This window comes from Haemaphysalis longicornis, unplaced genomic scaffold (assembly GCF_048455015.1).
Source record: "Haemaphysalis longicornis isolate Haplotype H1 unplaced genomic scaffold, Haemaphysalis longicornis Haplotype H1 scaffold_1, whole genome shotgun sequence".
Lineage (NCBI taxonomy): Eukaryota > Metazoa > Arthropoda > Arachnida > Ixodida > Ixodidae > Haemaphysalis > Haemaphysalis longicornis.
In genome coordinates this window covers 376054910-376079942 of record NW_027526203.1, presented here as the reverse complement: position 1 = coordinate 376079942, position 25033 = coordinate 376054910, and the positions used below count along the sequence as shown (strand labels likewise).

The following is a 25033-nucleotide window of genomic DNA, read 5'->3' as shown; positions in this document are numbered from 1 at the left end:
CGCTTGCGCAGAGCGCAATGTTTTCATATCAAATACGTACGTATCAGAAGCAAATGTTGCCCCAAAATGTGCAGTAAAGTACGAAGCACCGTGTTGCCTTCAAAACGTGACCGATGTGCGTCATAGTTTTCCAGAGGTTTGTTTGTGTGAAGCTGCTGGCGCCGCAGTCATCGATGCTATCATCACAGTCATTGTTATACACGGTGTTGTGTCGGTATCACACGCGAGGCAAATTTGATACTGCTCCGTACTCGACTTGCAAGTGTCCAGATTCGTGTCGCTGCAGGAGTGTATACGTGAATAATCTAGAGCCCCATCAGCTAGCAATGGTGCGTCGCAGTGACAGCGAGTTTTCGTTCGTTCGCTTCAATTTGCCGTGATCCCTGTCGTTACAAGCGTGGCCAAAAAATGCGCCGGATATCTGTCGTGGCATTTTCCGTGTGTGTTGTGTTCGTGTGCTCCAAAATTTACGATGTCGCCAAACGTACGTGATCGTGCCCATTTATGACAGGCTAGGTGATGCGTCAGTGGCTTCAGCAATAACAGATGCTACGTGCTGTGTTGAACTGTTATATCTACATTCTAAGCATACCATATAGGTGACTCTGCGTAGTTGTTGTTTCTATTTGCTCTAACCTCAGTTGCCTTGTTCATCTTTTTTTGCAGGGTATTTTTATTTACGTGTGCACGCAGCATATTAGCACTAAATCAACCTTACACACTTACCTGTATATGCCATAACCCTCTTTGTAATCACGTGTGCACGTGCTACTGTTACCCTGCAGTATTTCGTCAACTACTGTGCATGCTAGCAAAGATTGTTTGCATGTCGTTCTGAACCATTGCTAATAGCCTGAATTTCCTTTAGTATTACTAGCATACCTTTTTCTTTCTCACCTGCTGGCTTCGTGTTGCTTTTAAAAGGAATGAATGATTTAACGCTTATGTCGGACAAACTTGTAAAAAACAATACACGGGATATACCTGCTAAATTTCTCAATGGCACAAAGCACGTACACTGATCGCACAGGCTAAAAGTATGTCTGACGTGCTCCACACTCTTCGTCTGCCCCTCAACGCAGTCATGCTTGATTTTTACCCAACCGGCAAAACCACTTCTGCTCACTGACGAGCCAGGGTCACTGTCACGCCCACTTCACAACATATAGTGAAAGCAGTCTGTTCTGATTTTTACCCAACAAACCAAACCACTTCCACTCACTGACTAGCCATGTAGAGTCACTGTTAATAATTAATCGTTACTAATAATTAAAAAAATCCAGATGTAACTGTAGCGATGGTGAAGGTGGTAGTGAAAGTCCGGGGTGGGCGACTGTGACGGCGCTTGTGGGTTTCAGTGCATTTGGACTAAGAACGGCTCTCACGGGGTTGAAGCCCTAACATCCTTCTGCTCGCAAATCCATAAAATATTACTGTCTCGTTGTTTAATGCAATACAAAGTTGAGGCCATTGAAAAGCACCATCAGAGAAACATGAGAAAGCGTTGCTTTTGCCTCCGTGGAATGAACCAAGGTGGACCCGCTAGGTATATCTGCATCTAAGCATACATTGGGTGCTACTGCGCAGCCGACTGGTACCCGTTGGCAAACCTGCTTCCCACACAACAACACAAACACATGCCTGTTGCATGCGGCCTGTGCGCATTTTGTTTGTCTGCGTGGAATGGAATGGCTGTGCCAGCAGGAAATAATTCATGAAGCACTGCAGGGCAGTGCAACAGTCGCCAGAAAAAATTTCCATCGGCAGACTCGCATACTCGAATGGCAACTGGCAGGCTCCATGGTTCAACACAGTGGTAATTCCAGTGTGCCACCAATGTAACAAGTCTCTCCATAGTATCAGGAGATTCGAATATAGGTTAACAAGGGCAGTGTGACAACTGTCGCCGTGCTGAAAAATGCCGCAACAGGGCTGTATTGTGCACAGATTTTTGTTGCCACTCCCATCCCACCTAGTTGTGCCAGCTTCCAAGTTTACCCCGTATCATTTCAAATTAACTGACGTTTGCTGGTGTTTGATTGATAGATGCAAGCACCAGTAAAGTGTGTCTGTCATCTTTAGCACTAAAATCATGTTCTCAAGGGGAAACCGAGTTTAACGAGGTTGCGGACATGAAAACTGGCAGTGCTCATGGGGGTCGTAGCAGAAAAGTTGCAGCATGGCGTCGTGCTGTTTTTGCTATGTTGATGTTCGCATGGTATTTATATGGGTCATACGTTTCAAACAAGGCACTAGCTGGAAGTCGTTGCTGTACCTTCCATTTGTTACACTTTGTAGTCGTGCTCTTTGTTTGAAAAAATTATTAGAAACTAGCTAGTATAATTACAATTATAGAACTAATTTTCTGTGAAGGAAATGCTGCCTTGTGCCGGCTAAAGGATATACACTGTTTTGGCTACACACATCATAAGACAAGATAGCAATGCAATACTCTACAGAGCCCGTGCACAAGCTGCTGCCTTGCATTGGTCTGACCCACAGAATTGACAGGAACAGCTCCCCAGGACTGATCCCGAGCAAAGGTTCTGGCTCGCTCATGCCCCTCAATGAAACCTTGTTACACAGGCTGCGGCTTAAAGTAGCATTGACCTGAAAGTATCTGCACACAATCGGACGCGAGGACAGCCCAGACTGCCTTCTGTGTAAGGCTGTACAGAGACAATTGATCATTTGCATAGTTTTTGACCAAGGTATACTAGTGGGTGAAAAGACCTTGAAGCAGCCTTACTACGCTTGAATGCTTACCCTCTGTCTGAACGAAAGATTTTTGGCACGTGGGCTGACACGAAGAAGCAAGATCGAGCTGTCAAATCGCTGCTTGTCCTGTCGGGACTCTTGGGTCTATGTGGTGAAATTTCACAAACTGCGGAACTTTTTTTTATGGTCGGTAAATAAGTTATGCGAATTATGCAGTGATTAGTCTGTTTCTGCGCCCCATACATGCTTTAAGTGTACAAAGTTCATTGGTTGATTTCACTGTCATTTCTCATACCCTCAGTATTCAGTACCTTCCTTGCCCCGGTGGGATTTAAGTAGCAGGCCCAAGTTCAGTTTCTCAGGCTGGCCTCTTCTCCTTTCAGAAATCTTTTACTATCTCTACCTCTCTCTTGCCAGCATGCCAGGTGCTTGTAACGGTTTAATAGGATTCGCAACGGTCACCATACGATAAAAATTTCTTATGACTACTTTCATTGCTGAAGTTCACTGCACTCAGTGTACTAGGGTGTTTGGCGCACAATAGTAATTATGACTGCAGACAGCCTACAGTTCTTAAAGCCCACATCGAAATCCTGCCACGGACTCGTTCTTGCCTTCACTTCGATAAGTCTGTCACAAATGGGTTGATCAGCCGAACATGCTGGAAGGGATGTTTTTCTACACTCTGAATTAATGTTTGATAATTGTGCATACATTAAATACATTAAAGCATTTTTGCTGGTTCTTCCTTTTTATCTCTTGACACCCAGTGCAACCAATGGGCTGGTAAAAGCTGTGGCTTGTCATATGTGTTTCCAGTTCATAATGGTGCTTTCTGCTTGTTGCCAAAGCCAACTGCAGAAAAGTTCTTCAGCCATAATGCAGTGCTGGCGATGGTCTTTTGTGGGCTATAAAAGCAAAATGTACTGGTTGTTGGTCAAATAAAGTGAGCCAATTTTAAATGTTTCTTCCCAATGCCGGATGTGTTTTCTTGGAGATTGTGTGTTTGCTTAGTCCTTTTGGGAACAGTTGAGCATGTATGGCTCATGTGTTGGCCATGAGACTAATCAGCATTTGAAGGTTCATGGGGCAGGTACAACTTGTACAGCTGGTGAGCGAAGGGATATAACTATTACATTTCCGATTTTCTTGCAACATGTCACTAGCATACAACAATTAGGATTTATAATTTAGCTGCAGTTTTTTTACGACAATACTGCTATTGTGCCCATTATAAAATTAATAGTAATTACGACCAGCCGCCATACGTTGCTGGCCGTAATGTGTGCGGCGTCATCAGAAAAAATCATGTCATAGTTACTCCCGCCGTTTACCCAGCACGTGTGCACGCGTTTTGCGATGAGCGTGCGGCATCAACCTGGCTTGCCCGTGGTGCTCGGAAAAATACCAGGAAAACAGTCACGTACGTCTGCGCCACAAGGATGAGCACAAGACACCTCGCAGACGCCCAGCTCGCGAAGCCGGTTCTACCGCGTGCCGACGCATTTCACTTTAGGAGGAATGGGAAAGCCTGCGGACAAAGCAATCCGGGTCAGCCAGTCATGCATGCGGAAGATGGATATGACGATAATTTTAGAGACCTTATATGACGATGACTACTACTGCCACAGTGAGAAGCGACGACGGAACACGTAAATAAACAAATTTCGCAATACGTGGTGGTGTGTCATTCAGTGCTTCAAGACGATCTAAAAAGAAATCGTCCAGCTCGCCTTGCGTCACTTAGTGCAAGTTTCGCCAGTTTTAAAGACGAAGGTGTAACATATCAAACGCGAAAACTGACCGTACATATACGTGGCGTCGGCGGGGCCACCGCTGTATGGACTGGTGTACTTGAACTCATTTCGCCAGAGCAGCAGCCAAATCCTCTCACTACGGCGCTAAACCGGCACCTTGGCAGAATGGAACCTTGCTGCCACGTGCTGCCAGCTGCAGGTGCACGTGGCAGCACGCATACGCGTAAACGGATGCGCACACACAGCTCCGACTGCTGGGGAACTTCAGCGTGATGAGCATCCAGTCTGCTTGTCAGAAAACGAAGGCTTGTATGCTTCTTTCTTTTTGGACAACAAACGTCACATGGTTGGCCGGTTCTTCATCACTTGCAGTGGTAGACTGTTGGACAGCTGCTGCTATGACAAGAAGCAACATGCGCACTACTTACATGACGTTTGTATACAAATTATGTGCAACAACGCTTTAATCAATTTGGTGTTGACAGGAGCTGTGGGCACAGTTTATGTGGAAGACTATATTGCCGCTACATTTGCTGCCCTTACCAGCGTGTACAGCGCTGTGCTCTCGCTGTTTATTAGTTACCAGCACAATTTTTACAACGGTGTGTGAAGTTGGTGAAATGAAGTACGTGCTTCCTGCTTCGGCGTGATTCTTTCCAGGCCATCAGTAACAAGGGTGGCAAAGTTGTGCTTGTGCCAGAAGCCAAATTTTTTGACACTTTAATTGTGATCAGTACTTGTAGTGTACCTTGTAACTTTGGAAGCTCGGAAAAGGTGGTACAACATGACCAAATATACAGAGTTGTAGGCACGACGAAAAGAGGCATATTAACACGCGTTTACTTCGAACATGATTTGTTTGTCACATCTAATATAATTCAGGCCTCTTTTTTCCCAGCTGTGCTGATTTCACTCCCCAAAATAAGGCACCTGCTGGTCTTTTTATGCACAGAAAGTATGGTGAGGTTTCAAAACATTTCAGGCTGCTGCGCCAAAACTATACGGACAAAAACGCTGTTCAGCGGCGCGTACTACAGTGCACCAGAGTGGAAGATCAAGTGCACTGGGCACCAGTAATCTAGACGCAAGAGAACTAGCTCTTGTCAAATGAGGGCCTTCAAAGGTATTCCTTTGGCCTATTCTTCTCCCCACAAAAGCCACAGATTCTATGATCTAAATGGGAGCGCAAGCAGCCGGCAGAGTCTTCAGCCAGTGCCCACGTTTGAGGACACAGAACCATTCTTCCCTATTGAGCCACAGCAGATCAAACCTGATGGCGTGATATGGGGTGCGCACACACCTTCCAAAATAAAAAGAAAGAAAGAAGTGCGGTTACAAAAGCCGGCGAATTCAAACGTGCAACACAATCCTCCGAATCCTCCACTCGGAGTGGTTTTGCCTTGCCCGCAGGTGCGCCGTAGATAATACAACACGTACCGAACGACAGCCGATGTACCAAGAAGGAGAGTTATCAGCCTGCGCTTACGGCGTGTACAAAAAGCGCGTGCTTTTCATCGTAAACAATGAAAAGCACAGCCGACCTAAACATGAGTGCCGGCACGGCCGCTTTGCAGGCCGGCATGGTACCTCGTACTAGTTTCGGCGATCAACGACGGCGACCAAATCCAAAAAATAATAACAAAAAACAGGTGACGTCACTTCCGTGGGGCGCTCCAGCCAGCCCCGATCGGGCGAGGCTGGAGCACCCCGGGGGAAAGGATCCCCGGGGTGCAGCAGCCTTTGCCATTTTTCGTTCGCTTTTCCAGCCTTGAGCGGAGTGCGGGATTCATGGTGTCAACAAAGCTTGCCCGTAGCAGACGACAGTCTGAGCAGCGCAATAGCGGAAGTACGTCACCGCTGCGGAGCGCAGCATCATGGGAGGCAAGGCTCGCGCGCCGTCAACAGCGGAGAGTAAGTCGAAAGGAGGAGGAAACGCGGAGCGACGATAATGCGCGGTTTTTGATTCACGATTTCTCAGCTAATACTCATCGCTTTAACAAAATTCTTGCGGCAGGAGACTGCAAATACATTGCTTTATTTGGGTACATGTACATCCATGCATCGGCGGAAGGTATTTCAGGACCCCTTTAATAGCTCTTCTGTATGATTCCAATGGCTCGCAATCTATGGACCTACATTTTAAATCAATAGTAACTTCAACTGCCGCTGAAATGTGCAGTAGCCCAATGTGATTGTCCCCAAAGAGGGTTTTTTTTTTGTGAAGACGTGCGACTGTAAGTGCCTGAGGTTTCAAGAAAATGTAACCTGGCCGGTAATCTACAGATGTGGCACTAACGGAGGTAGTAAAGTGGCTAGTTGGGGAAGTTGGTATAGGGTCATGGTGTAGTACAGCGCGAACGACAAGATACAAAAGAAAGGAACACCAGACGAGCGCTGGCTCTCAACTGAAATTTATTGATCAAGAATTCAATTTATACAAAAAACCAATCTCCACTCTGCGCATGTTCAACGCAAAGGAACAAGCATAAGGAAACAATAAAAATCTAAACAAAAGAGAAATATAGATAAAATGGTAACACATAAAAAGCATGAACTAATGGGCACCGTTACTTCTTATCGCTGTAGTGGTATCTTCAGGAAGCCATTTCCTACTTTTCTGAGGGCTAAAGATGGCTTCCTAACGCAAGTGTACTTCATTTTGTGAATGTGAAGGGCCCCTAAAATCTCTCGGTATTTTCGCGACCGTTGGCGCTGACTCTCAATTTCAGTGTAGAATCAGCCCTCGTCCTGAGTTCCTTTGTTTGTATATTGTCTTCCGCGCTGTGCTACACCATGAAGTAACGGAAATATGTGACCATTTTAAAATATGGTGCCCAAGCTTCACGAACGGTCACGCGAATTACGTTCCTTGTGCCAGCAACGCAGAGAGTTTATGTAGGCAAGAAGATTTGGCACCCTTCTCTAAAGATTTCTGCTGTGGAAACTGCCTCCATCTCGGCAACACCTGCGGCTAGTCTGGCGTGCCTTCACCGCTACCGAATGCAGAGGTAGCTTTCCAAACGGCACAGCTATTTTCTTCTTTTTCAAAGCAGAACCAATTACCCTGATAGCGCGTGGCCACGCTATCGTGTCTCGCAACAGCACATGCTTCGCGTTTATTCTGTGCTAGCAAACACAGTACGAGTATTTACCGCAGAATTTTCCGCCCTGGTCATCTGCCAGAGTGGCCTCTCACGCTGCCGAACGTGATGCTTGACAACAGGCACAATGAGCCGCAGACTTTAATATAAGATGGTTGCACTCGGTAATCAAAATTGCGCCGTCTTTTTGCCAGAAGTGTTTGCCGTTGTTCTATAAAAGCGTTCTCTGGGCTGTCGCCGCTTTTGAGATGGCCAATAACATTACACATTTTGTAATGGGCTATTCTACCGGTGTTGTTGTTAAACTAGAAGAAATGCAATGAAATGGCGCAGTCAAGCCGTTCTACGAATGGCGGAACCCCGTATCACGCTTCTAGCGCATTGCTAAATTATGGGCAGGCGACTGCCGCACCTGCCGTAATTACGATGTCATGGTAGGTGCTGGCATGCAACTGTCTTTAGACATCCAATTTATGTAATCAGCTGTTTGTTGAATGACAGTCCCGATTTTACGAAGTTCTCGATTTAACGAAATGATTTGCGGCCCCCAGTGACTTCGTTAGATCAGGTTTAAATGAATATCGCAAATCAATCCTCAGCCCTTCACTCAGACATGCCTCAGAGCCAGCTTCGCGACAATACACTCGAGTAAGCTATTCATGTAGTTAGTGGAGCAGTTGCAGGGGATGACCTGGCTGAACATTGGACATGGGTAAAAATTGGATGCGTGGTGGGATATTACGCTATGCGAGCACAGGGTTTTACTTCGTGCAGTGCCATGGTCTATTTGACGTTTCGGCACTCCCAACGGAAGTTACTGTGCCAGGGAGTCTGTTCCACCCATGCAAACCTAAATTGCCAATCGCCGTGATCGAGGGCAAATGACCAGAGTAGGACAATGATGATGCGCAGCATTTGACTTGATCCGAAAAACGTGCTCCGCCGGGAGGCAAATATTGCGTTTCGAATGGCGTGATGGGATAGCGCGGACCAATTTGAAAAAAAAAGTCGTCTTTTTTCCGAGCTGACAATTTTTGAAATTTGCCCCTTTGAACGCAGCCATTGGACAGTCTGGTGCACTGTGGCAAAATAGAATAAATAAAGCTTACTATTTAGTTAAATCGACTGTAATTGTGACCACGTGAAAGCGCAATAGTAAATTCGAGCTGCGCGGTTTAAACCACTCGAATGCAGTTGTTGGTGCTCATCGAGCCGAGTTTTTTTTTTTTTTTTCATTGCGTAAGCGATGGAGGAGGCATTTTGGCAAACATTTTTGCCCCCGATCTGCGGACAGAGAGCGACAGAAGAACAGAGAACAACAGACCGCGCCGGAGGTGGCTTTGGCTGCGGTGACGCTGCGTTCGCATTGTTGCCTACCACGTTCCTAGGAAGAAGTCAATCCCAAATGCATGTCATCCCTTCCTGGAGAAGCAGACAATTCTGGGGTGTTGCAAACGCTTGGCCAGGGCGCTCGATTTACCTGTTGTCGCCTCCGCCATTGTGGCATTCTTCCCAAATCGCCACGTGATGTAACTTCTCGGCCACAACATGGGGGACAGCCTGTTTTTTAAAGCGAAAGCTTTTTTGGTGGGACCGATGGCGTCCTGCCAAAAAACTGATACATTTCCCCATACACCGGTTGTCGACCGAAAAGCTCTGATAAAACCTCTGAACACATGGCGCGTGCGGGAAACCGGGCTTCCAGTCTGTCAAAACGGTTGCTTGAAAATTGCGAAAAAGAAACGGTTCTAGATAAGGCAATACACGAATCGATAATGAAGGACGAGTACAATAGCATGCCTTTATCTCATCAACCACGTATCGGTATCCACTTAGATTGTTCGTAGATGCGTTGACTTAGTGCACGTAAATTCGTAGCATGGGTTCGTTCTTCGTTTGCGATTTGGGTCTTCGAAGTTTTGACGATCGATTGGACTCAGGCTGGACGCACTTTTAGCGAAGGTTTTGACGCACTTCTGACGCAGTTTTGATGTTACAAAGCTTTCGCGCTTCTCTCAACTTTCTTTAGGAATGGATGGTAAAGGTCTTTGTGTATGTGGGGGCTTAATTCTTTCCTCCTCGCGAAGCGAGTATCGTGCGCGCGTCAAGAAAAAGTTGCTCGGCCGGTCGGTGTGCGCGCGCGTATGCAAGGCTTTCCATCGGGAAGCGGAAGAGACGGGGACCAGTTTTGGATCAGTGGACCAGCGCGGAAGTGGTGTTCCCCGGGTCCGGAAAACCGGGGTTGAAAGCAAGCGCGCGCGCTGAGACCAGGGCAATGTGTCTTCAGTCACTCAGCGCCCTAGTTGTAAGGGTCACCGGGGAAGGGAACCCTTAGCGGAAGCCTGATCGGTACGGTTGTCATCGACGTTCACGGCTCCTCACTACCATCGTCACGAACCACAGGTCATCATGACCCGCACTCTGCGTCCCAAATGCGTAAGCGAGCCGTCCGGCGAAGCCGAGGCGTCTTCGTCGAGAGAGAGAGAGAGAGAGAGAGAGAGAGAGAGAGAGAGAGAGAGAGAGAGAGAGAGAGAGAGAGAGAGAGAGAGAGAGAGAGAGAGAGAGAGAGAGAGAGAGAGAGAGAGAGAGAGAGAAACATCTTTACTATGCAAGTGAGGTCAGCCAGGCTGGTCGGACCTGTTGTACGATGCTATTATAGCAGTGTAGTGTTCGTAGTGGAGAGTTCATCTACACAGGTTCCCCCAAGCATTACAGCAAAACCCCGCTCTTACGTTTCAGTGCTGCGTTTTCCCGGCTGCTACGTTGTTTTTGTCTAGTCCCGGCACAGCTCACATAGAGCCCCATGTAGGAAAATCCTTACTGTTAAGTTGTGGCTCAGAGCACGTTCCCGGATTATTCGTCGCAATCTGACAATCCGAACCCGCCCGGGCAACACGCGCGGACCGCCATTTCGACGTTTGACGAGCCTTGGCCAGGCTTTGCTACGGAACTGATTGCATGAAGCCGCACGCGGTTGCGATTCGTCACCACTAGATGGCCCTATGTTACTCTATGCTTTCAACATCATCACTGCGCTTACAATAGAAGTTTCACTTCGGAATGCCGGAAGTGCGTGTTTGCCATAGAAGCACCACCTCAAGAATAGCACGCGCTCTCGTTGTCATCGTAAGCTTCAAGCTTTGAGAACACTGTTTAACTTGCAACCACGAATATTGTCGTGCCTTGATGGCGTCGCAAAACCGGGAAGCGCTTTCCCTCCAGGAAAAGCTTGACGTACTAAACGCAGTAGACAACCAGCCAACGCGGAAGAGAGTCGACATCGCTAGGGTCCTTGCATTGCCACGCGTGGTGTTCTCCAGCGATCGCAAAAAGCGGAAACCCTACATTCTGGAGTTTTTTAATGTTCGAAAGCCAAAGTTGCAAAAATATAAGGTTGCAAGTCAAAGCTACACTGTTTTCGTTCATTGTCGAAGGTTTCCTCACTGCTGCGTTTTCCTTGGTGTTGCGTATTGTTTTCCCTGCCCGGTGGAAAACGTATGAACGGGGTTCCAGTGTATTTTGTTCTGAGTAAGCTCTACCCAGGGGAAGGACAGCCCGAATCTCGGATTTGGTTGGAGCTCCTAGGTGGGCTTTTGGAAGTTGCTGAGAACTTTCAACCATCCGTTTGTCACGCCACTAAGTGGCGGCTGCATAAATTCCTGCTGGGATTTGTGGGATGATGTTGTTTGGGTGTTGGGAAGACCTTGTCTCAGGGTTAACATGCGTAGTGTCTACCAGCCTCGACGCACGTGCACCGGCACGGGCCGACCGGCCTAACAAATAACTGTTGCCGCGCCTCTTGGCGGCGTACGTGGGTACGGGGCGTGACAATGGGTCACCTGATCAGCAGTTAGTTGCACTGACGCTGCAGTGCTGAGATCCAGAACATGTTCGGGAGTGTCGAGAAAGCCAGCGCTGAGAAAATGACAGGCGCTGTCGGTACGGTATAGCAGGGCGGATGCGCCTCGCAATGTCCCAGCGCGGCTGTCGAGTCGAAGGACCAGGCACCGGCATTAATGGCCGTCTCAGGGGTCCTTACTTTGCCTTCATGTACTTGACAGCCAAGCACACTCTCAGTAGGTGACTGAAAAGGCGACAAATGCACAGAGACCGAAAGAGCAAATTAGTTGCCTTCTACTTTGTCTTATTTCATTCCACTCTGTAGGACATAGAAGACAATAAAAAAATTACGGGGGTTGCTAGAATCTTCTAAGAAAATGAAGGGGAAAGCCTAGTAAAACCTTCGGTTGATCTGATGTTGAACTTTCTGTTGAACTCTGGGGCCGCGTGCGTCACCACTTGATAAGGCTTCCGTATAGCTCCCTCCGAAGCTCATTCCGCTATCTAGCCGTCGCGAGGAGCATCCTGTTCGCCCCCGTCGGTACCGTTACCCCTGTAAATCAGTTCTACATTGTGAGAATTTGCCTGCGAATTCGCGGCTGCGGCGCCGTTCGTGCGGCAAAACGATTTATTGACACAGCTACAAAAGTAGGTACTTTTGCCGCAGGAGCGGCGCCGCGCAGCAGCGAATTCTCAGGTAAATTCGCACCTTGTAGAATGGGCTTCAGGCGGCTCGTATTGCGCGTGCGGCACTGACTAACCCTCCTCTGGCGCAGATGTTCCCCTTTCCCGGCGAGCGCAGCGCCACGCCTCCTCAAAGCCCTCCTCCGACCCTCCTCCAGCACTTCTTTCCCTTTCTTGGCGCGCGGTCCCCGGCCCACGATCGCAGGCTCGTGCAGCTTCAACTTTTTGGGGGGTCACCTATTTTCTGAACCTCACAACGCGCGTAAGACTCAAGACCAAATTTTTGCATCAACAGTGATGCAAAAGTCGATCTTTAAATATAAATAAAGATCGACCAAAGTTAGTGTAAGTATAAAAGAACAATACCTTTTGCAAGCGCACAAGGGGTAGAAGGCAGAAGTTTTTTCTCTGAAATTTGCGCGAAAAGAACGGGCGTCTTCTGAAAATAACGCGCAAGCATAAAGCAAGGCTTAGCTATTTTCTCTCAATCGACATTAGTTATGGCTACCTCCGTTCTGATCACTTCCGCCCTGCATCACGCACTCATTCCAGACGTACGACGCCCGCAGGCCAGACGATTGCCCTTTTGCCTGCTGCTTGCTGTTAATGCAACGCATTCGTCGACTTGGCTTATTACGATCCCACCGCCGAGGTTACGTGGTGGTGCAGAATTTCTCAAGAGGACTGTGATTTCGGCGAGTTGGTGAACGTTCGTGATTGAAAATCAGCGCGGAAAAAACAAAGCACGAAAAATGAAACGAGAAGAGAAGCAGCGCTGTCCTGTCTACTTCTCGTTCCATTTTTTTTGTGCTTGGTTTTTTCCGCGCCGATTTTCAATGATGAACATCATTTCCAACTTAACACTGACGTTAACTGTGCACGATTTCTTTTCGTTGTTATGCACACACTAAGCGAACGTCTATCCTTATAAAATAAGAATAATGTTTTTTCGGTATTGCAAATAAATCGGAGGGAATTAAACATGAATGTTGGACTTGGCCCGATTTTTCGCAGACCCTTGCGCAGCTCCTTCGCCTTCTGCAGTTTACCAAGCCCTGGGATACTGTTTATCCTTGCTTCGACACGCGTTAGCGCGACGTACATCGGCGCGCAAAGCAAAAACAAGCCGATTAATGAAGCAAAAAGAAGGCGTCACCACTCCACGGGAGCTAGCACCAAGGAGGGGACAACTCGGAGAAACTCTTTAAGCTCCGGCACGTCAACTTTACACTATCTGAGCCGCTCTTCAGCCGTTGATGAGGAAGAGCGCGGAAGAGGCAGCGGGAAACAACACTCGCTGGCAGCAGCATCGTCCGGAAGCCCTTTGGATAAATCGAAAGCATTATCGGAAGGTGGGGGGAGGGAGGCTGCTGCCGAGTGGCCGTGGTTCAGTGAATCCCAGCTTAGCTCGTTTCGCTGCCGACCTGCTCTGCAGCGGCCTTTTTGCTTGTCCTTGAGGACAGCCGATAACCTTTGCGAGGCGACCGGCGACGCTGGCTCCGAGAGAGCGCAGTCATTTCGTTCTCTTAATTGGATCTCCCGGGCCTCGTGAGGAAACTCGGCCCACAACGATAAGACGACGCCGCGCGCACAAAACTAATGCAGCCAAGATTCGAAGCGCCGTCGGGGAACCGCTGATGCCTCTGCTTGGACGGGGTCAACGAAAAGAAAAGAGCGAGGACGGGGGAATTAAGCAGCGCACTACATACATCACAGAGGAAATCACGAAGTTCGCTGAAAGTCGCCGAGAGCAGACGAAGTGAAAAGGCCGCGAAATGCGCCGAGCTACGTGGGCTAACTTAGTTACCCTTATCTGTTGTTTCCAAACAAAAGCAAGATTGCCATCGCCGCCTCCCCTGTTTTTACGGGCATTCGTAATGCGCTTATCTCTCCCGCTTCTTTTCAGGCGTTAAATTTTATTACCTTCGACTGTCAAGCATGTGCTGCCATTGATTGCGGCGACTGGGCCATGGGCGAGCTCAATCACTCGGTACCCAGTGAGGGCAGCTTTCTCTTACCTTAGAAATTATTTCTCAATTTGTAAAATATCTCACCCCAGAGAAATGATTTCTCTCGATGCGATCCGGACTGGCAAGGACTCGCGATATTGTCTCTCAGAAGTATTCAGTCCTTCCAAGTGACCCGAGAACTTGTACTCTCTTTTTTTGTATTTCAGATCGATCATCTCGCGAGTTGTGCAGCAATGCGACATATTTGAATTTAATGTGTGCGGCAGTGCTTGTGCACGCCTTCACAAACGTATTTTTCGAACCGCCCCTCTCAGCAACGTTCTTATGATACTCGTCCACTATTGCGTGGGGAAGCTGAAAACTGCGTGCGCGCAAACCTCAACGCTGCTCGGCCTGCAGGCCGCGTGAGCACGTGCTCTCCTGCTCACGCGCTCTTCGCAGCGTGAGCGATCGTGAAGGGGGGGTGGTAAAAACATTTATCGGGTCTCTTAGAGAATACAGCAAGAACAGCTCTAGGCAGAGGCACGCAGCGCCGTGACCGTGAGACGCCCGCCACGTGAAAGGCACATTGCCGGGAGATCGTGAGCCAGTCACCTATCCAGTGTGTTTTTCCAGATCACGGGGAGAGGTCACTCACAGAACGGCAATTGGTGGGCTGCTGGTTACTCACTGAATCTGAACCACGGGCAGGTCACTAATAATTTGTCATTACTGCCACTTACTTGTTTCCCATCACATACTGCCGTTGACCTTTAGCCAATCAGTGCTCAGAATTCACCCCTAAAGTTACGAGGAAAATCTCAAAGAATTAAAGAGAGCAAGACCCCCTTAATGGCCCAGTACGGTTATCTTGTTTGCTATTCGATGCGACGATGCTAGGAGCGAGGCACTGTTTCGGGTAGATAGCGTATTGGTGCGGAACTAAAGACCCGAAATTAGTATAAATTAATTTGGCTGTAGCTGCTGTTCAACCCGGTTGTCTCATGAATGTAAAAAAAAAAAAAAAAAACATTCTCCCCCTCGTTCCGGGGTGGTCCAGTCAAAAGCAAGCCCTTTATTATTCCAACTTGAGTTGTCACTCCGAAAAAAAAAAAAAACGAAAAAAAAAGAGAAAACTGTGGTTTATTCCTCTGTCATAGGAATCGGTAAAATACGAAAGTGAAATGTGCAGCGAAATCTGCAGCTGAGCATGATTTGCGGGTCGGCGGCTGTCTTGTGGGTGTGCTTGGCGAGCGATGTCCTGCTGGCGGGTAGCTTCGGCAAAGGTGTACTGGCATCATTTCGGTGACGGATATGACGTGAGTAAAATCTGTGGGTATCGCGGCATAAAACACGTTTGTGTTAAAATAGAAAACTCGAAAACGAACAACTTTAAGTATTACGTACTCTTTAGTACTAGAGGTTGCTTCCCCGCGAGAAGACCCCGTTGCAGAGGTGCACCCTTTAAAGGCCGCTTGCTTCGCTGTACTGGCGTCACTTCCGTGACGAATATGACGTAAGCGAAATCTTCATGTATCCGGGAATAAAACACCTCCGTGTTAAAAAGACTCCAGTAAGCTTCTTAATCATATATGGTTTACGACTTCTGAACAGCCCCTCTGTTGACTCGCTTTTGGCAGTAACCTGAGTGGAGTAACGCATAATAAAAAGAGCACTAATACTATTCTCTGATGGTGCTGCCCTCTATAAGTCCATAAGCAGGATGGCAAAAAATGGTAGGAACTTTTGGGAAAAAATAACTTCCAATCTCGGCGTTAGCCAGCATACGGGAGGCCTGACAATGGCTGCATAACCGGACAGGCGGCTTACTTTTGTTCACAAACAAGTCAAATTCGCTCACAGGCCTGTTCTAGCCTTGCAATAGGTTGCTGCTGTTCTTGCATCGCGAGGCGAACACGAAATAATCAAGCGAAAATTGAAAATGAACCAGCTGTCAAAAGGCAAAAAAAAAAAAAGTGGTAACGAAAGAAATCAAATGTTCGCAAAGCCGCGGAAGCTCATTACTTACCCGTCCGTACGGCTCAACAGGGCAGAGCGTGCTTTAACAACCAGCTATTTGCGCACACAACCCGCGTGCTACTTCCTCTAACCACGAGTAGCAACACGGCTTCTCTGAATACACGCACAAAAGGTAGCAAGGGAGATTCACCGAGTCGGGCTTCGCACGCTCTGCGTTGGTTAATAACTGGGAAGCGTCCGCGCGGCGTGCCGGAAATATTTTTCGTCCGCCGCCTCTTCCTTCCCTTCAGCCTGCAGCGTGTTGCATGGCAGCGCAAGAGGGGAGCGCAGCGTCTGCTGTCGCCTCGGTACGCAGATAACAGATGGACACGCGGGGCCTCCCAGCCCGACTTCTCTGTTTTCTCCCCATCTCGGCGAGGCGCGCCGTTGAAAGGCAGACGTTTTAAGCCAGGATTTCTGCGTGACAAATGACCGCGCCGCGGATCCCGTTCTCACCGCGCGATATCGAACACGCCGCGCAGCTGACATGCGCCGGCCATTACAGTGCGCGCGATGCTGGCTGCGCGCACTTCCTTCTGCGCTACGCGTGGGAAGAAGCGAGGACGCGATTACACGTCCGATTGCGAGACCGCAGTTTCTGCTGACAGCGTCGCTCCATACTGATGCGAAATGCCCTTTCAACTGTTCGAGCATTTGGTTCGCGGCACTCCTATGCGTTTGCGGTAGTATTTCGGCGCATTCGCATCACGTGCTGTTGACGAAGGACAACAATACGTGATGCGCCCTATACGTCTCTCGCACAGCGCGGGTAAATATAAATGCGCAGTTTGTTGCCGGTCTGGGAAATATAAACATCGCGAGACGACCGCTTTTCTGTTCTTGCTTTGCTTGCAACCATTAACATACTAGGTTAATACCCAGAAAATAGGTAACGTTGTGTTTCTTATGCTCTTTTCTAGCTTTTGGTGTGCTTTAACGTGAGCACGTGCCGAACAAAATTACTTCCGCTAAAAAAAAAAGGCATATGATTTTTTTTTGCTAAGAAAAAATATATACTCGAATGTGACGATACGACCACGTAGGAAAATTAAGCTCCTCCATGATGAACCCCTTTGCATTGTACTCTACATCTGTACTGGCCCGGTGTCTTGATTGATTCGGACAAAAAGGATTTTTAATCCGATAGCTTTACTAGTCTGATTGAGCGACTTTCCGTGTGCTCTAGCCGTCCTCTATGAGCCGTGATCTTCATCCATAAAAGGATGTCATCACCATAGAGTTTCATACTAATATATACCAGAGGGAAATCTGCCGCGCTTCGGCGAGCCGCGCTTCGGCGAGCGTTCCGTCATGTACCGGGCAGGCCCGTTCCACTTGTCCTTGACATGGCTCATGAACAGGCTGAAAAGTTAGCTCTGGCTGCAAAAAAGCAACAATATCACTGCAAAAGGTTCATCAAATTTGTTTTTTATTATAAAATTGAACCTTCCAAAAGATTAATTTGTCAGTGATTACGTAGAAGCTTCAGGCACGATGACCAAGAAAAAAAATTGTTACCTTTTTTTGGTTGATGTTCGATTCGAGACAAAAAGAGGCCTAATGGCTAGTAGGTAAGCCAAGTAGGCGAGGAACGTCGCTAGCGGCGATTGCGCCGCCCTCGGCGGCCCACGACAGCAGCGACAGATTTCTGTATAGTATATATTAGTATAAAACTATGGTCATCACCGCCAACCGGAAACGACAACACAGCCGCCACACGCGAGTTTTAATCAGGCTTAGCGCAGCTAGTGAGTGGAGTATGGAAAGGAGGCGGTGCGCCGGTGGTCTCGCCGATTTAGATGCTACGGCGAAAAAACAATGGATGTGATTTCAGCAGGCGCCTGCGCAGTCAAGTTCCTTCTTCCGTGAGACAGATAGTTCAAATCTATGAGAATAAATACTACTGGTTGGTACTAACTACGGGTGCTAACTGAACTACTTACTAACTGTGGTTGGTACTAACTGTGGTTGGCACTAATTAGGCCCCTAACTACAAGTGGGCAAGTGAAGAATCAAATGGAAGGTGTGACAAGGTACGACGCAGCCACATCTGGCAGTAATGACTAGTAATTACCAATCTTCAAGGTTGTCGCAACCATTGGAAATTCGGCACTGTATTGAGGACACTCGTGAAAGTGTAACTGGAACTGACTGGTTAAAATAACTTAATGTTGGTTAAAACATTCATAGTCATAAGGCAGCTGACCAACAAATACTACGCTCCTAGTCTGAATACTGCCCAGCAAATACCGCCATATTATTTTGCAGCTTAGATCGAATACTATTTGAGACTTCGCAAACGTGTAAGACGCGGCGGTGTCGCGTCCTCGTCTCGATCATGCAGACCTTCAAAAGCCTTGGTTCCGAGCAAAGCTTGTCGAGCACGCTTATCGGAATTTTAGCGGCAAGTATAATTCACTTGCGGGCCCTGAAAGTGACAGCGCGGGCTCGGTACGTGCGGAAGCCGGCCAGCGCAAAGAGCGGAATAAATGGTGGCCAGGCAGATCTGAGATGAGTCGGCACTTTATGCCCCGCCTCGTGCTTGCTGCACGCTTGGCGTGGCGGTGGACCAGAGTCCTGGCACCGTGGTGGCGTGAATAGTGGCGTAATCGCTTAATCACTGCTAATGCCCCTACGTGACCACATCGACGGCACGCCTGGGCTCGAAGAGGAGCGCCATCGATTGGGGAACCCGAGCACGCAACGTTGACGGGCCTTTAAGGGCGCACATGCGGCCCATTATATCTGAGCCATGGCCCAGCTCGGCTTTTGGGGCCCCGGGCGTGACTGCGGCCACGGTGTTGCCCCGAGGCGAAACAAGCAGTAAATGTGGAGAGGATATTTTGGAAGCTCCGCGAAAATCGCAAACTTCGGTTTCCCGCAGCGGGCGTTAAAGGGCCCAGTGACGGGACGCGATGCTCCGTTTATTTAGCTCAATGAGGTAGGCCCTCTCTCTACTCCTATAAACGTATAGCCATGATTGAAATGAAGGAAGTTACCTACAGCCCGGAACATCAAGCCTCATAGCCATTAATGGGCATGCTTAGAGGCTTTGATTACCTTTTTTTCTGTAGAGCTCGGATACGCATGATAAATGGCGCTGTACGCGACCAAACTCCAAGTGATTCTGTGCGACTTTATATACCACACTTGCAACACTCCCTTAAAGTACTCGCTCCCAAAAGCTTGTTGACGTTAGAATTTTCCCAACTGTAGTGTTTTCGGGAAGAGTTTTAGGTGTGTTAAATTTAAGCCTACTACAGCGTGTAAGGCGACAAGAATTTCGGGCACCCCGACGGCCATTTACATATCTCTGGTTGCGCCGGTATAGCTCCACACAGGGAGAAGTAGGCACAGTTGTTCGAGACACTGAGTGCTTTACGTACGGGTCTCGGCCCCGCGTATAATTTTGCAGTTACTCTTGCCGCAGTCAACAGTCATGACGGCTCGACGTCAAGCTGAGAGCGAGTGCCTTTTAATGGTGCGGCGACCCGGGCTCCCGACGACGGCCCGTGTCGTGGTGGCGTGACTGGCGAGCTTCTTGCGTGCGACTGCCGCTTCCGTTTGGACGACGTGGAGTCGGAGGCAAACCTCACACTGTTTAGCCCACGACGCGATGAAGACCGGAACGACTTCACCACAAACAGGATTGAGGCAGAGGTTCCGCCATGAGTACGCAACCAGGGTACTCAACATGAATACTCAAAATGAGTATACTCAACCGTTCCTGTGCCATCATCAGTAGTGCCAATTGTTAGAACAGAAAAGGCATGCAGAAAACGGCAAATAAGAACCCATATGCAGAAAAAACAGGTGTCGAACAGAAAAAAGTATCGGTTCAGTTCCGGTCCTGCTTAGGGTGTAGTAATTTTGTTCCGGTTCAGTCCCGGTTCAATGAAATCCCTAACCTGAATCGGTTCGTGAGCTAGTCGTAAATCTTGAATCCGCACACGAACCGTTTCGGTAAGTTGAATCATAACAAACTGCGAAAAAAAACTTAACTTCATGGTGAAACGGACCATGAACAAACAGTACAAGTTTGGTTCATTGAAGAGACAGCTTTTTTCCAATAACAGCGGGAATTTTAATGCCAACTTTAAGCGATTAGGCTATATAATCAGGAAAAAAATCACAGGGCACGTAAGCACTTGTTACGAGTTGCCAATACGCAACCATAAATGTCCCATGGAACGTCACTGATTTCCCCTTCCAGCTTTGCGCTGCTGTGGCTTTTGCACTGCTGTGCCAGGTCAGCGGAGCGCGTGTTTAATACGCGGCCGAACACCGCACTCAAAGCCCCGGATGCAACTCCCCGCTTTCCACTGGGCTCTGAGTTTCCTAGCAGCGTGGTCCTCACCTTGGGTTTTTATTTTATTGCGAAGCTCGTAGCTTACACCACAGAGTTTCTTAAAATATACACTAGAGAGGAATTTGGCGCTAGCGTCTATGCGGCTCAGATTGATTGATTGATTATAGAGTTTAACGCGCCGACGCAACGTAGGCGATGAGGCGCGCCGTAGTAGAGGGCTCCGGATTAATTTTTACCACCTGGGGATCTTTAACGTGCGCCGAAATCTCGTACACACGGGCGTTTTTACTTTTCGCCTCCATCAGAAAAGCGGCCGCCGCGGCCGGGAATCGAACGCGCGACCTCGTGCTCAGCAGCGCAACGCCTTAGCCACTGAGCCACCGCGGCGGCTCATATCAAGGCCGTCGGTGTCGTCATGGGCCGGCATTATACCATGCACTCGCCTTAGTTTCGTCATTGGCTTGGGTTGCAACGTTTTATTGGCCGTATATTCGAACACAGTGCCACAAAAGCTCAAATAATGGTGTGTTATTAGATAAGTAAAAAATAAAACAGGTGGTTTTAAAACTAAGGGAAAAGGAAGTAAAGCGTATTTTCGTAGGAACGCTTGTGCTTACTATTCTGCAAGCCAAGATGGCATTTAACAACAGTGTTTATATTTTGTGGGAAACTCATTACAGACTCTTATTTTATTATTTTTACCTTCATTTCAAATTATAAGTTGTTTGAAGAGTTTGGAAATCTTTTTGAGCGGGCCTATGAAAATGTCGCCTTCGTGGTGAACCGGTGCATCGACCGTCAGCTACAGTTTAACAAACTTGTGGCTGAGCGAGTTGGTTCATACATGAAGCAAAAAGGAAACATGGCGTTAAACTGTAGTGGAAGAAGACAAGATAGGACGGATACAGGCGCTTATATCTGTCGTTTCTTGTATTAGCCGAAGTACGTTTGGTTTCTTTTTTTTTCGCCAGCTACAACTTTTGCGACGGCATATTACCCACTCAGCCATACGTTCCTTCGATCTCGGCATCACCAACGTCAGATAAAATCACGCACTTCCTGCTCTTTCACCGAGCACGCAGTTTCCACGGCTCACGGCTACCATACAGTTGCTTATAGTAAGTATACTAGAGAGGAAACTGCACCTGGTGATCCATGTCGTCGTGGGGGTTTATGGGAAGACCCCTCCCCCCCCCCCCCCCTTTTTTTGGCTTGGGCGTGGTATGACAATTGGATTCTTAAGTGGTTTGGGGGATTTGCTTTCTTCACTTTGCATTAAGACATCTACGAGCTACGAAAAAGCCGAAATCCTTCCTGTTCTGTGGTAGCCGTGTTCCGTGAAACTCAGGCAGTGCGTGATCGCACCTGACGTTGGTCATGCCACAGTCGAAGGACGTATGACTGAGCGGAAAATATGCCACCGCGAAATTTGTAGCTGACGAAAAAAAGAAACAAAACGTGCTTCAACTAAGACAAGATACGACAGATACGGGCGCCTGAATCCGTCATATTGTCATCGTCCACGACTGTTTAACGCCACGTTTTCTTTTTTCTTGTTAAACTGTAGCTGAAGGTTGGTGCACCGGTTTCACCATGAAAGCGACGTTTTCATAGGCACGCTCAAAAAACTTTCCAAACCCTTCAAACGACTTATTATTTGAAATAAAGGTAGAATTAATAAAATAAGAGTCTATAATGAGTTTTCTCCCAAATATTAACGTCGTTCGTAACTACCGCCTTGGCCAACAAAATAGCAGGCGCAAACGTTCCGGCAAAAATACGCTTTACTTCTTTTTCCCTTAGTTTTAAAACCGCCTGTTTTATTTTCCACTTATCTTTGCGTTTTTGTGGCACTGTGTTCTAATATACGGCCACTAAAACTTTTCAATCCAAGCCAATGATGAAACTAAGGCGAGCGTATGGTATAATGGCGGCCCATGACGACACAAACGGCCTTTATGTGAGCCGCATAGACGATAGCGCCAGATTACTCTCTAGTGTATATTGTAAGAAACTCTATGACGGCTACCACAGTAGCTCGTAGACGTGTTAATGCATAGTGAAGAAAGTAAATCCCCGAAACCATTTGAGAATCCAATTGTCATGTTAATCCAATGCCATAAGCAAGAGTCTTCCATACCCCCCCCCCACCCCCCACCCCCGACGACATGAATTCGCAGTTGCAGTTTCCTCTATGGCTCGCACTGACGTCCTTCTGGCTGCCATGCTGGTGCACGCGTACGCGGGTGGTTGGCTGTGAACTTATCCGCCGCTCTTGAACAGCGCTGAGAGCGGCAGAGAGCAGTGCACCACAAAGGCGGTGGTGACGCCACGTGCAGGCCATGCCACGCTCCTCAATGAGCCGTCGTTCTGTCCCAGACGGCAACGCCGACGCCGGACGTCTGCTTTTTGGCCATTTAATGCTTTGGCGTTTAAAATGAAGTTGCTCTTCACCTGACAATTTCTTTCCCAGCCTTTCGATGTCACAGGACATACTCTTTTGGAAACAGGCGGCTGCTGAAAAGCCGCCGCTAAGAATCAGGGCTGCGAGATTTAGCTGCAGTTCCGTTTGAACGTACCACTTGAAAGCGAACGTGCAGTTAGCGCACTGATGACTCTGTTTTTCGATATTACATCACTGCTGACGTTGGGAAGCGTGAAACGTTGAAGTTGTTTAAACAGTTATTATCATTTTTTATATAAACACAACGTGCTGTGGGTCCGGAATAGAGTTGAGCGAGTTAGATTGAATAATAGGTGTTAACTCACCGACAGGCGATGAGGCGCGCCGTAGTGGAGGGCTCCGGATTAATTTGGACCACCTGGCGATCCTTAATGTGCGCCGAAATCTCGAACACACCCGTGGGCGTTTCCGCTTTCCGCCTCCATCACAAAAGCGGCCGCCGCGGCCGGCAATCGAACCTGCGTCCTTGTACTAAAGGCTATTACTTTCAAATAAAGCCGGGTTGTATTTTGCATTCATGGTCCCTTCGACGCCCCGAGAATGACGCGTGAAAAGACGAAGCCGATGAATAGCGCTGATTACGAACATTGGTGACCTCGGTATCGGGCTGCCTTTCCCGCCCAGCAAAAGGTAATCACGGCTGAATCTCTTTGCCACAGACAACCTACAAAAAATTGGTACAGAAATTATGAAAAGTGTCTACTAATGCGTAAACATTCTTTCCAGCCGCTCGCGTATGTACCGAGACTCTTTATCTTCAGGGAAAAGTCGGCCTCACCACTGTACGCTGGTGCATTGCTGGGATGGTAGTTTGCCCAGGGGTAATGTAGGTAGCCTTATATCAAAGTGTCTTATATAAAATTTAAGCTTTAGATCAAAGTATCATGTGTCCTCCTGTGTCCCTATGGCTTATCAAATGCAACAAGTAGACAAACTTGGGGTGTGGGTCGCTGATGCGTTCAGGCGCAATTTTGCGGCGTTCTTTCCCCAGCACTTCATTTCATTATTATACGGGAAAACGAAGCCAATCCCCTACCGTAAAGGTATAACTGATATAAAAAATGACTCAAACTACGACTGGTACGCAATGTAAAGGTAAAAGAACATTACACAGGATAATTGTAAAAACATTTTTTTTGTTATTTTAACGTTAATTTTAAATTGGCGTGATATTTTGTACAGTCTCAGCGAGAACAATGCCTGGAAGCGCTGAGTAGATGTTTCATGTGGCCTGCATGCTACCGAGTGTGGTATTTGATCTGCAGAGCATTATGCTCGGCGCGCGGCGAGCAGCAACCCACCATTCCCATATTGGTACGCACGCCTTCACTCATGCTGTTGATCGATTGTGGGGTTTAACGCGCCGAAGATACACCTGGGCTATGCGAGGCGCCGTAGTGGAGGGCTCCCGATTAATTTTGACCACCTGGAGACCATTTACGTGCGCCGAAATCTCGAACACACGGGCCTTTTCGCTTTTCGCCTCCATCAGAAAAGCGGCCACCGCGGCCGGGAATCTAACCCGCGACCTGGGCTCAGCAGCGCAACGCCGTAGACACTGAGCCACCGCGGCGGGTCATCCTGTAATGCTGTGACACCGAATAGGGATAGTGTTGTGATTTAACTAAGAGGTAAGAGGCAGTGTGTGTATGTAAGTTGATGGTATACGTGAAAGAGACAACCCCAAGTCAAATGCGGTTTATCCATAACGACAATCCAACAGTTTAGTCCTGCATTGACAGCTGTTATTTCTTTTTCCGGTTCAGCTACGGTTCGGCTTCAGCGTACTAAAAAATAGCGGTTCGGATTCAGCGACAAAATATGTCGATTCGGTTCCGGTTTCCATGAATTTTGGAGTCAATTTTGCATTTACCCCTTCCATAGGGGGCATTTCCAATTTAACCCGGATATCTTCCAAAGCTTCGTCGATCCGGATAAAGGCCGAGCGCCACACCAGAAGATTTCTATGCACCTATTAAACGGCAGGTGCCAGGCGCACAATTATGGTGCCCCCCACGGCCATGGCGCCTCCCACAGCCATGGCGAATGTTCAATTTCATAAGAAGCAGACTCGCAGTTTTGTGCGCCTTTTGTATAAAAGACTGTATACTTTATATACACTTTATACACTCCCAAAAGCTGCCACGAAAACATGTACAGGGTCATATGCCATATTTTCACAGGTCGAATTT

General features: G+C 48.0%; 2 protein-coding genes across 2 annotated transcripts in view; one reads left to right on the top strand and one right to left on the bottom strand.

Annotated features, from left to right (window-relative positions):
• The window catches only part of LOC144155118 (endochitinase-like), a 129172-nt gene extending 112686 nt beyond the window's left edge, over positions 1–16486 (bottom strand). Inside the window, exon 1 of the mRNA XM_077686371.1 lies at positions 16079–16486. The gene's annotated coding sequence lies outside the window, so the exon portion shown is untranslated. The remainder of the gene's footprint in view (positions 1–16078) is intronic.
• LOC144155117 (protein turtle homolog A-like) overlaps positions 1–25033 on the top strand; it is a 325730-nt gene that overhangs the window by 50952 nt on the left and 249745 nt on the right. The gene's annotated exons all lie outside the window — the stretch shown is intronic.